We start from the raw sequence: 9,793 nt of genomic DNA, 5'->3' as shown, positions 1-9,793 counted from the left end.
GAGGGTGTGGCAGGGAGTGTCAATGAGTGTTAGTTTTACTGCCAAGGAGGGAGTGACAAGGTATGTTAAGCACGAGTAAGGCATGCCAGGGAATATCAGGGCATGTCAAGAAGTGCTAGAGTGTGCTAGGTAGTTCCGGGGTATGCTAACATGTTCCAAATAGTGCCAAGGCATGCCAAGACATGCCAGGTGCTAAGACATGCTAGGATGTGCAGGGTGCCATAGTATGCCAATATGAGTCAAGAAGTTTCAATGCAAAAAAAAGAATAACCAAGATAAAATGCAAGGAAATGAACACATAAGAGTGTTAATAAGTTGAAACTTTATCTTTTTCAAAAGGGGCATGCTAGGTACACTAATAATATGTTCCAATACATGCCAAGTGCCAATTTGTGCCAAGTTCTAATGTATGTCAATGCAATATTATTCCAAGGCGTCCCAGGGCATGTTAGGGACTACAGGGCATGCCAACACATGCTAGGGGAGTGCTATGCTATGCTAGGGCATGCCAACATGTGCTTGGGTGTCCTACTCATGGAAATATGTTTTAAGTACAAAGATGTTCCAAGACATGCGAGGTGTCAAGGAATGTTAGTGTATTCCAAAGCATATTAAGGTGTTCCCTAAGTGTTGAGGAGTGCTAGGTCTCTCTCATTAATATAATTGACAGAGCTTGATTATGTATTAAATAATATAGTTCCTACACACACTAGTGGAACTTTATCTAAAGGGCATTTGCTAGATAATAAACCTAATAAAGATGAATCATGTGTTGACTCATAGGAAAACTATATCCTTATGACTTGAGGGAAATGATACGCACTAATTACTTCTTAACAAATTCACTGACTCTAACCACTATGGCTTTAGACACATAATGAAAATGACTCTGCAACAATGGTCTTAAATTGTTATCTTTTGACAAAAAATACAGTAACATGTACATAGAGAAATAAAAAACTCATTGGAAAGATCAATGATGACAAACATTTTTTGACTGTCACCAAAAGTAACCAAAAAGAGTATTGGTGAGGGTCAATACAAGATCGTCACTAGAAGTGTCACCAAAGAGAGAATTAGTGATAGGCCTTTAACGACCCTCACCAAAAGTGTCACCAAAGAGAGAATTAGTGATAGGCCTTTAACGACCCTTACCAAAAGTGTCATTGAAAATGGCTTTGGTGACAAACCTTAAAGGACCATCACTATATGCACTTACAACAACGTTTTTTTAAGGACTGTCACCATATGCGACATTGGTGACAGACCTTAAAGGTCCATCACAGGGATGAACCTCACTAATGACCTTTTTATTGTAGTGACTGTTTCACCCTTCGACCATGAAATTTCTATAAGAGAAACTAAATTTAGTGCACTTTTGGTAACTTTTTTATGAAATTCAAATCTGATGCTTGAAGAGAAAGTTATAACGTTTTTACCTAGGTCACCCGTTAGAGACTAAATTCTGGAGCATGTCGAAACCCTAACTTTTTCGAATCATATCTCAAAAAATATAGTGAACCAAGATTTGAAATTTTTACATGAAGTTCCCCAAGATTTCGGATCCATGTGGTTAAAATTTTAGCATCTTAAGCCTCGTATAAAAAAACGTTATAGAGAAAATTCCAAGATGACATGTTTGAAGCAGTGAAACCCTAGAATCCAAAGTTCTAATACCAAATGTTATGTAACTAGATCACAAATAGAAGAAAAGATAGATCAACAACTTGAAGATTAGCATATTCGAGGGGTAAATCTCCTTTAAATGACATAAATGACCAATTATTGGATGATACAAATGACAATACCTCTTTGGTATATATAGGAATCTAAGGGGTCACAATATAATCAAAGCTTACATAGCAATAATAATGTAAGGGCACAACAATAACAATAGTGGGTTTCTATGGAACACAACAATAATAATATGGAGTTTACATGGGCACAACAATAATAATAATGGGCTACACTAACAATAACAATAAGGGGGATACACTAGTATTATAAAGGCTTGACATACTACTATTCAATGGTTTATGAAAATTGTTATGTTGATCATTGCGTTTGGTTGTAATCATGAGTTAAAAGTTGTTATGATATACAGGCGTGCGCCGCATTGCAAGTTAGATAATTTATTACCTAGATTGTGGTGTTTGTCTACGTTTTCTAACTATTATAAATTTTGAAACTTGTATTTAACCATTATAAATTTTGAAGTCTTTACAAGAATTTAGAGAAACAAATTTTAGTTAAATTATCATCTTTATTATTTAAAATATGGAATATGGTTGTATATGTATATATTTCCTTAATATAATATATCATGATTTTCTCCCTGAAAAAAAAAGACTTTGACACTGAAAACATTCCGATTTGACAACCAGCAATCCACTCTAAATATTCCAAAATCATACAACAGATAGACTAAGGTCTTTTCGCCAGTCTTGGGAGGGGAAACGAGGGTTTACTGGTTTATAATTCCGCACCAATGGATTTTCATATAAATCAAAGGAGGGTTTTGCTAGGATAGGGTTGCAGTAGCAGCTAGAATTTCATATAAATTCAACGAGTATTTACTATGAGTTGCAGCTGCAGCTGGATTTTCATATAAATTCAACGAGGTTAGAGTTGCAGCAGCAGGTGGATTCTCATATAAATTCAACGACGGTTTACTCGGTTACAGTTGTAGTAGCAGCTGGGTTTTCATATAAATTCAACGAGAGTTTACTGGGGTACAATTGCAGTAGCAGCTGAATTTTCATATAAATTCATTATCACGGTATTTATGGTCAATAACTCAAGATCCTGGGGTTTCTGATATTTTTTCGTCTTGATGGGATGGCTCTTTTTCCTCTTGATGGGATGGGTTGATTTTAATTTTAAATTTTTCAAAACTCGAAAACTCATCATAAGTAACAGTGGGGATAATTATTATGGTTATTATGGGGATCAGGATGGAATTTGCTAAGATTATTTTGTTGAAATTGTGAAGACAGGTCAATTGTGAATGGTATAATTATTATATCAAATTGTGAAGACAGGTCTCAGGACATTTGAAAACGGTCAAATTTAGGTCCGTATGTTTAGAAATTTTAAACTTAGATATTCTGATATTCTAAACTTGATGGGATAATTATTGTTGCCCATTATCAGTTAAATCATCTGTTAATACGGCTTGATTCATCACCTATTATTATTGAAATTGTGAAGAGGTCTCAGGACATTTGAAAACTGTCAAATTTAGGTAGGTATGTTTAAAAATTCTAACCTTGATATTCTGATATTCTAACTTTGATGGGATAATTATTGTTGCCCATTATCAGTTAAATAGTTAAATCTGTTAATACAGGGTGATTCATTACCTATATACAGGAACAGGAAAACCATGTTATCTAGAATTTTTCTAGTTAATCAGGAAAACCATGTTATCTAGAATTTTTCTAGTTAATCAGAAAAACCATGTTATCTAGAATTTTTCCAGTTAATCAGGAAAACCATGTTATCTAGAATTTTTCACGCTAATGGTACAGGAAGAAAACCAAGTCATCTAGAATTCATCTAGAATTTTTCTAGTTAATCAGGAAAACCATGTTATCTAGAATTTTTCCAGTTAATCAGGAAAACCATGTTATCTAGAATTTTTCCAGCTAATGGTACAGGAAGAAAACCAAGTCATCTAGAATTCCCAGCAGCTAGTGGTACATAAGGAGGTAGCTAGTAGTACATAAAGAGGCAGAACAGGAAAACCATGTTATTTGGAATTTTTCCAGTACAGGAAGAAAACCAGGTCATCTAGAATTCCCAGCAGCTGGTGGTACATAATGTGGCAGGCTTTCACTCCGCAAGATGAGTCTAGGTTTTAGATGACTCTAGGTTTTATTTTGGTCTTTAACCTATTTCCATCCTAGCAAATGCTTCGGGATCTTAAACTTTAACTTTTTTTTTTTTTTTCCTTCTTGACTTTGACCTTAATTTATAGAAAACTGTGAAAGACCATGTTTTTGAAAACAAATATCTCTTCTACCATCTACTGCAATTTACAAAATTAAGATGATACAGTGGGTACAGAAAGATTGCATCATACTTTTCAGACTGCACTGGATGATTTATACCAAATATTGCAACGTCATTTATACCAAATATTGCAACATGGGTACAAAAAGATTGCAACATGCTTTTCACACTAAACATGATAATTCATACCAATGGACATCTATCAACCTCAAGCTATTGCAAAAGTTACCCATAGACCATCTATCAACCTCAGGCTATTGCGAAAATTGTCTGGTTCTTGCTGATAAACACATACCAAACTTGATAAAAAAACACCAACCTAAACTTATGGAACAAGTATCTAATAGTGCAGGTAACATTAGTTCCTGCTAGCCATTAAAACGCACAAATTCATCCAATATTTGGGGCCATGGCACACAAATAAGATTATTTCCATAGACAATAACGGAAAGGGACAAAAACAAGGAAGCCATTAGCAGCCATCATAAACTCCTCATCGTCATCATCGCACTGCCCCAGAGTTCCATCGCAGATTTGGCCCGCAAGGGAATCGAACCCGCGCTGCTCATGAGATGCAACGCTACCCAGCCAGTCAGAGGTAACTGAAAGTTCCTGGGCATTAATGGGTGTTTGCAGGGAATCCCCCATGCAGAGCAGCAGCAGGAGGGCCACAGGTGGAATTCTTCCCAAACAATCCATTGCGCAACCAGGAACAAGTTGCGCCTTGAATTTTATCTGAAGAGATTACGAGAGCACAACCTGGTGAACCTCCAGAGAGAGGGCAGTTAAGTAGGGGAGGGGTGGGCACTGTAATCAAGGAATTTAGGGCCCCGGAAGCAGGCCTGGAATTTGACGTCCTGTGGGACGTATTTTTGATTTTAGGACGTATTTGACGGCAGCAAAAAAATCTTCCACGTCAAACCTGACGTGCGATATACTTTTCCAATCCGTCATTTTGACGTCCACTTTCATAAAGAAAACGTAAATATTTATAATATCTGTAACCGGGAGTATGGGTCTGGATTACGTTCACCACCGGGAGTATGGGTCTGATGATGGTACAGTTGAGATTTTCGGAGTTTCTGACCATAAACAATTCCGGTAATAAACCAAACGTCCTTCAATATAAACGGTGACAGAGATGGTGGGATCGAACAGCCCTGGCAACAGGTTCAACGACTCTGCAATAGGGATAAGGGTTGCCGATTCCGCGTGAGAAGAGTTTTGACATGTGAGCCATCATTTAATAGCGCTTTATCTTGGAATTTCTAATTCGTTGCAACTGCAGGCAAAGGAGAATAATTCGTGGCAATTGCAGCAGGTTCAGACAGGTTAGCGGTAGTTGACAGGCGCATCAGGCGCATCGAAAATTTCACCGCTGCCAAATGGTATTGAATTATTTCCCACTAAACCTGCTATAATGCGTGCTAATTGACAGGAGCCTTGAGGATTTCAATGCCACGAAGAGTCATGGAATTTGGACAGGTGAGTGCTATATTAATCGCTTTCGTCTTCTATGTTACAACATGCCCAAATCAGCGAAGGGAAGTAAAATTATCAGGACTGAGCAAGGGGACTATCGAAGCTACAGCGAGGTCAGTTTTAGTCTCAGAAGGGAATGCATGCATGATGAGTATCCCTTAATATTTTCATTATTTCTCAGCGGAAATATAATAACCCATGATTGAAGCTTCTCTGGTTTAATCAATCATTCACGATATTGAAACTTTCGGAAACCCACAAGAAAATTATTTTCTGCATGTTTCTTTATCAATATACTGTCTGACCTTTTGTGTGTTTCAAGCGTAAGGGAAACGTACTGGGAACAGAAGCAGCCACAAACGAAGTGTTAAGATCCCCATCAACCTTTCTGTAGAGCACTTGGCTTCTCTGGAGGCAACCATGGTTACCTGTATGTATTTTCTCTGTCAACGATCCTTGTTCCAACTTCCAATGTTTCATTGCTGAAAGCCATTAAAGTCGAAATATTTTATATCTCAATCCCCATTTTAAACTGCAGGGGAGCTAGATTCAAACGCGGATGAAACTAGTATCGACACCGACATTGAAACCGTTTTTGAACCGGTATGCATATCCTTGGATTCTTGACCTTTGAAAATTCTTCAAGTTTATGTTTAAGGGAGGATCTATGTATTGAAATATTCCTATTGATAAAAAATTTTGTAGTTTCTCTATAAAGTTTGACTTTTAATGAAGTATAATAACTGTTTATTATTACATAACTTTTCTGTATTTTCTCTAGATGATTTATTTATAGTCCAAGATTTATTTATAATTTCACTAGATAATTTATTTATAGTCCGTGGATTGTAAGTTTTTTGCAAAGATTTTATTGTTTAAATGGCCCCACCATAAATCTGAGCTATAAATATGATAAACTGCAAATCTGTAATTTCAATCTAACAAGAAACATTATAAACAACAGTGATTATCATCGTCCATTTGATGACTTATTATGTGTTGTGGAATAAATTTACAAAAATTATTAAAATAGAATTTTCTGTGACACTCACATATTTAGTTAAAACGTAAAACGAAGGGTAAAAAAAATACAAAAACGTCATCAAATTTTAATTTGACAGGCAAAAAAAATTTGAAATTCCAGGCCTGCCCGGAAGTGACCTGAGTGTCTGGATTTAGGTGATGTTGAGTTGGCACGCTTGTAAACATGTTGGAATTTCAATGTCGCCTAACTCTGGCTTTTAATTCTATTGCATCGGGAATCGGCATCATCATATCTTGTATAGTTGGGTGTCATGTGAATTTGCCTCCTTCACACACTTTAGCCTCAATGTGAATGTGGTCAAATTTTGTCATTGGGACTTCAAATTGTTGCTGGAGTTGCAACCATTGTAGGTGAGTTCAAGTTTTTTGAAATTTGGTTTTTTATGCATTACATTATTGGTTTCAAGCTGTATGTTATTTGTACGAGTTGAATTTAGGCAAGGGTCTTAATCATTCTTGCCAAGGACACTGGTGGGCTTCATTTATTTGTTTATTAAGTTATGAAATTATTTAATATAATTTTAAAATTATATCTTCAATCATTATTTTAAGGTGCTCCATGTTCTGTGACTTCATGTTAGATTATCCTGGGAATTTAATATAGTCTAATGGTAAAAAAACTCATTACTTTTTACTTTCTACTCTTAATCTCTAAAATTCAAGAACATAGAAATAGAATATGTTATGATCCACTTTGCACAAATTACAAAAAAAATATTTTTAAATATATAAATGAATTCAAGTTCTTTAAAAATAAATTAAATTTTCACATTATATAAATTCAATAATTCAAATATACAATTCCAATAAATTTTAATAAAAAGATATAAAACCATATATTATTTTCCTTTATTATCATATTTAATATATATTTTGCTAAAAATTATACCAAGGAAATTTTATAAAAAATATAATTTAATAAAAAATTCTAATAAAGAGTATATATATACGAAAATAACTTTTTTTATTAGTATCAGAAAAGGAAAATGTGAAATTTTGTTGTTTAAAATACATTTTGAAATAATTCTACAAATTAAACAACTTAAACTCAAATTTTTAAAAATCTCTACAAAATTATAATTAAAATTAACCAAAAAATATCACAAAAAACTTATTTCTTATATAAATTAAACTACCCCTTTCCTTCTCTATATATAAAACATTGAACATAAAACTATATATATATATATATAACATAAAACTAGATATTATTTGCAAATTACATATGTTTTATAATTATATTTAATATATATTTAAATACCATTTTGGGAAAAAGATATCATAATATATTTAGAATAAGCTTAAAATGTTATAAGTTTATATATATATATATAGTTTTAAGTTGAAATCAAATTATTGGAAAAATTCATTTATATATATATAGTTTTAGATTGAAATCAATTTATTGGAAAAATTTAAAATATTTTAATAGGAAAGAATTTGTATGTATAAAATACTAATTTTAAAAAATTATCATAAAATTAATTTTGTTGAAATATGAATTTTTTTTTTTTTTTTTTGTAAATTTGTGTATTTAACAATTTCTAAAACATGAGATTTAAGAATTTATCATGGAGTTGTTTTTAGTATGATTTTCTGGATTGTCTGGTGCTCAAATCTCACGAAAAAAATTGAGGTGAAATCTTGATTTGTGTTATTTAAACTGGTTTTTTGACTCTATATATGGATTCAGCACCCTGAAAAATCCCTTAGACACTTCTATTGTGCAGGGGTTACCCATCAAAAAATCCCTTAGACACTTCTATTGTGCAGGGGTTACACATCAAACTTGTGATTTCAATCAATTCCTGCGATTTTAGAAAAAATAGACAAAAAAACCTACTGTAAAAACTTCCAAAAAATCTCACTAAAACAACTCGATTTATCATTCTTATGATATTAAAATACTAAAATTAAATTAATTTTTTTCCTAAATACCCTAAATACATCCGAATTAAACTTAATTTTAAAATATTAATTATATTACATAACGTTCTAGCCTCTAAAATTATAAAAATCATGATAGTTTTGAACTTCTTTTATTACTTTTTAAATATAAAAATAAAATTTAAATAAATTTAAATAATATTTACATTTTTAAATTTTAATAAATCAATTATAATTTTAATGTAGGTTAAAAAGCATTAAATTTATTTTTTAAATATTTATAATAAAATTATTTTATCATTAATTAAATTATAAAAATAAATATTTAATAAATCTAATTTAATTATAATAATAAATATTATTATCAACTATTAATTAAAATATAATTATATAAGAAACATATACTTTAAGATCCTTATACACTTGTCTAAGAAGTAGAGAGACAAAAGAATGAAAATGCATTATAATAAAAAATAAAGTGAAATGTTATTCTCTTAAATAGAAGATATATGTTATTTGACCATGATAATAATAATAAACATTTCTATCAACTATTAATTAAAATATGATTATATAAAAAATATATATTTTAAGATCTTTATAGACTTATTTGAGAAATATGTACCTTACAATTCTTATCTACAGAGACATAAAGAAATGAAAATACATTATAAAAATTAAAGTAAGATATTATTCCTTTAAATAGGAGATATGAGAATGCAGTATAATGAAAATACATTATAAAAATTAAAGTAAGATATTATTCCTCTAAATGAGAGATATGAAAATGCATTATAAAAATTAAAATAAGATATTATTCCTTTAAATAGGAGAAGAAATAGAAATAACAAGAAGGGATATTGCGATTAAAAAATGAAATGAAATAATTAAATTCATATTATAAAATGTGGTGGAGATATACCTGAAAAAGGTTAAATAGGCAACGCGAGGTTCAACTTTAACTTGAAAAAGAAAATATTATTAAAAAAATAAACAACTTTTATTTAAGAGTTTTTTACTTAATTAAATATATTTGGTAATTTGGTAACCAATGCCTCGATATCTCAAAGTTTGAACCTCCCAACTCCATGTAAAGCTAAAGCATGTGAAGCACAAAACCTGATTAGAGAGATATTATTAATAAGGATGCTTCCTAAGCGCAACTTTTAATATCACAATTTCATTCATTTTAAGATAAGTAAAAACACGTGGCATTTCATTAAATTTTATTTGTGTTTTCTTGTTACGCTAGAACCGTGAAAAACTATATACACAATATGTTTAGGTTAATTACAAAATATTATTTTCAATTAAATGAGGTAAATAATTATTATTGAATATTTATAAAGTAGAGAGGTAAATAATT

General features: G+C 31.6%; 1 long non-coding RNA gene across 2 annotated transcripts; it reads left to right on the top strand.

The window, feature by feature from the left end:
* The first annotated feature begins 4,850 nt into the window (after positions 1–4,850).
* On the top strand, positions 4,851–6,116 carry LOC149140413 (uncharacterized). Of its 2 annotated transcripts, XR_016264329.1 has the most exons (4): positions 4,851–5,345; positions 5,453–5,609; positions 5,819–5,926; positions 6,035–6,116. It is a non-coding gene; the product is annotated as an uncharacterized LOC149140413 (long non-coding RNA). The 2 variants fall into 2 exon arrangements; XR_016264328.1 differs by having other exon boundaries at positions 5,453–5,926.
* Positions 6,117–9,793: the final 3,677 nt, after the last annotated feature.

Source organism: Pinus tabuliformis, chromosome X (assembly GCF_031772625.1).
Source record: "Pinus tabuliformis cultivar Carrire ecotype Pingquan chromosome X, CPIR1, whole genome shotgun sequence".
NCBI lineage: Eukaryota > Viridiplantae > Streptophyta > Pinopsida > Pinales > Pinaceae > Pinus > Pinus tabuliformis.
The sequence above is the reverse complement of the archived record's forward strand: the minus strand, read 5'-3'. Positions and strand labels throughout refer to the sequence as shown.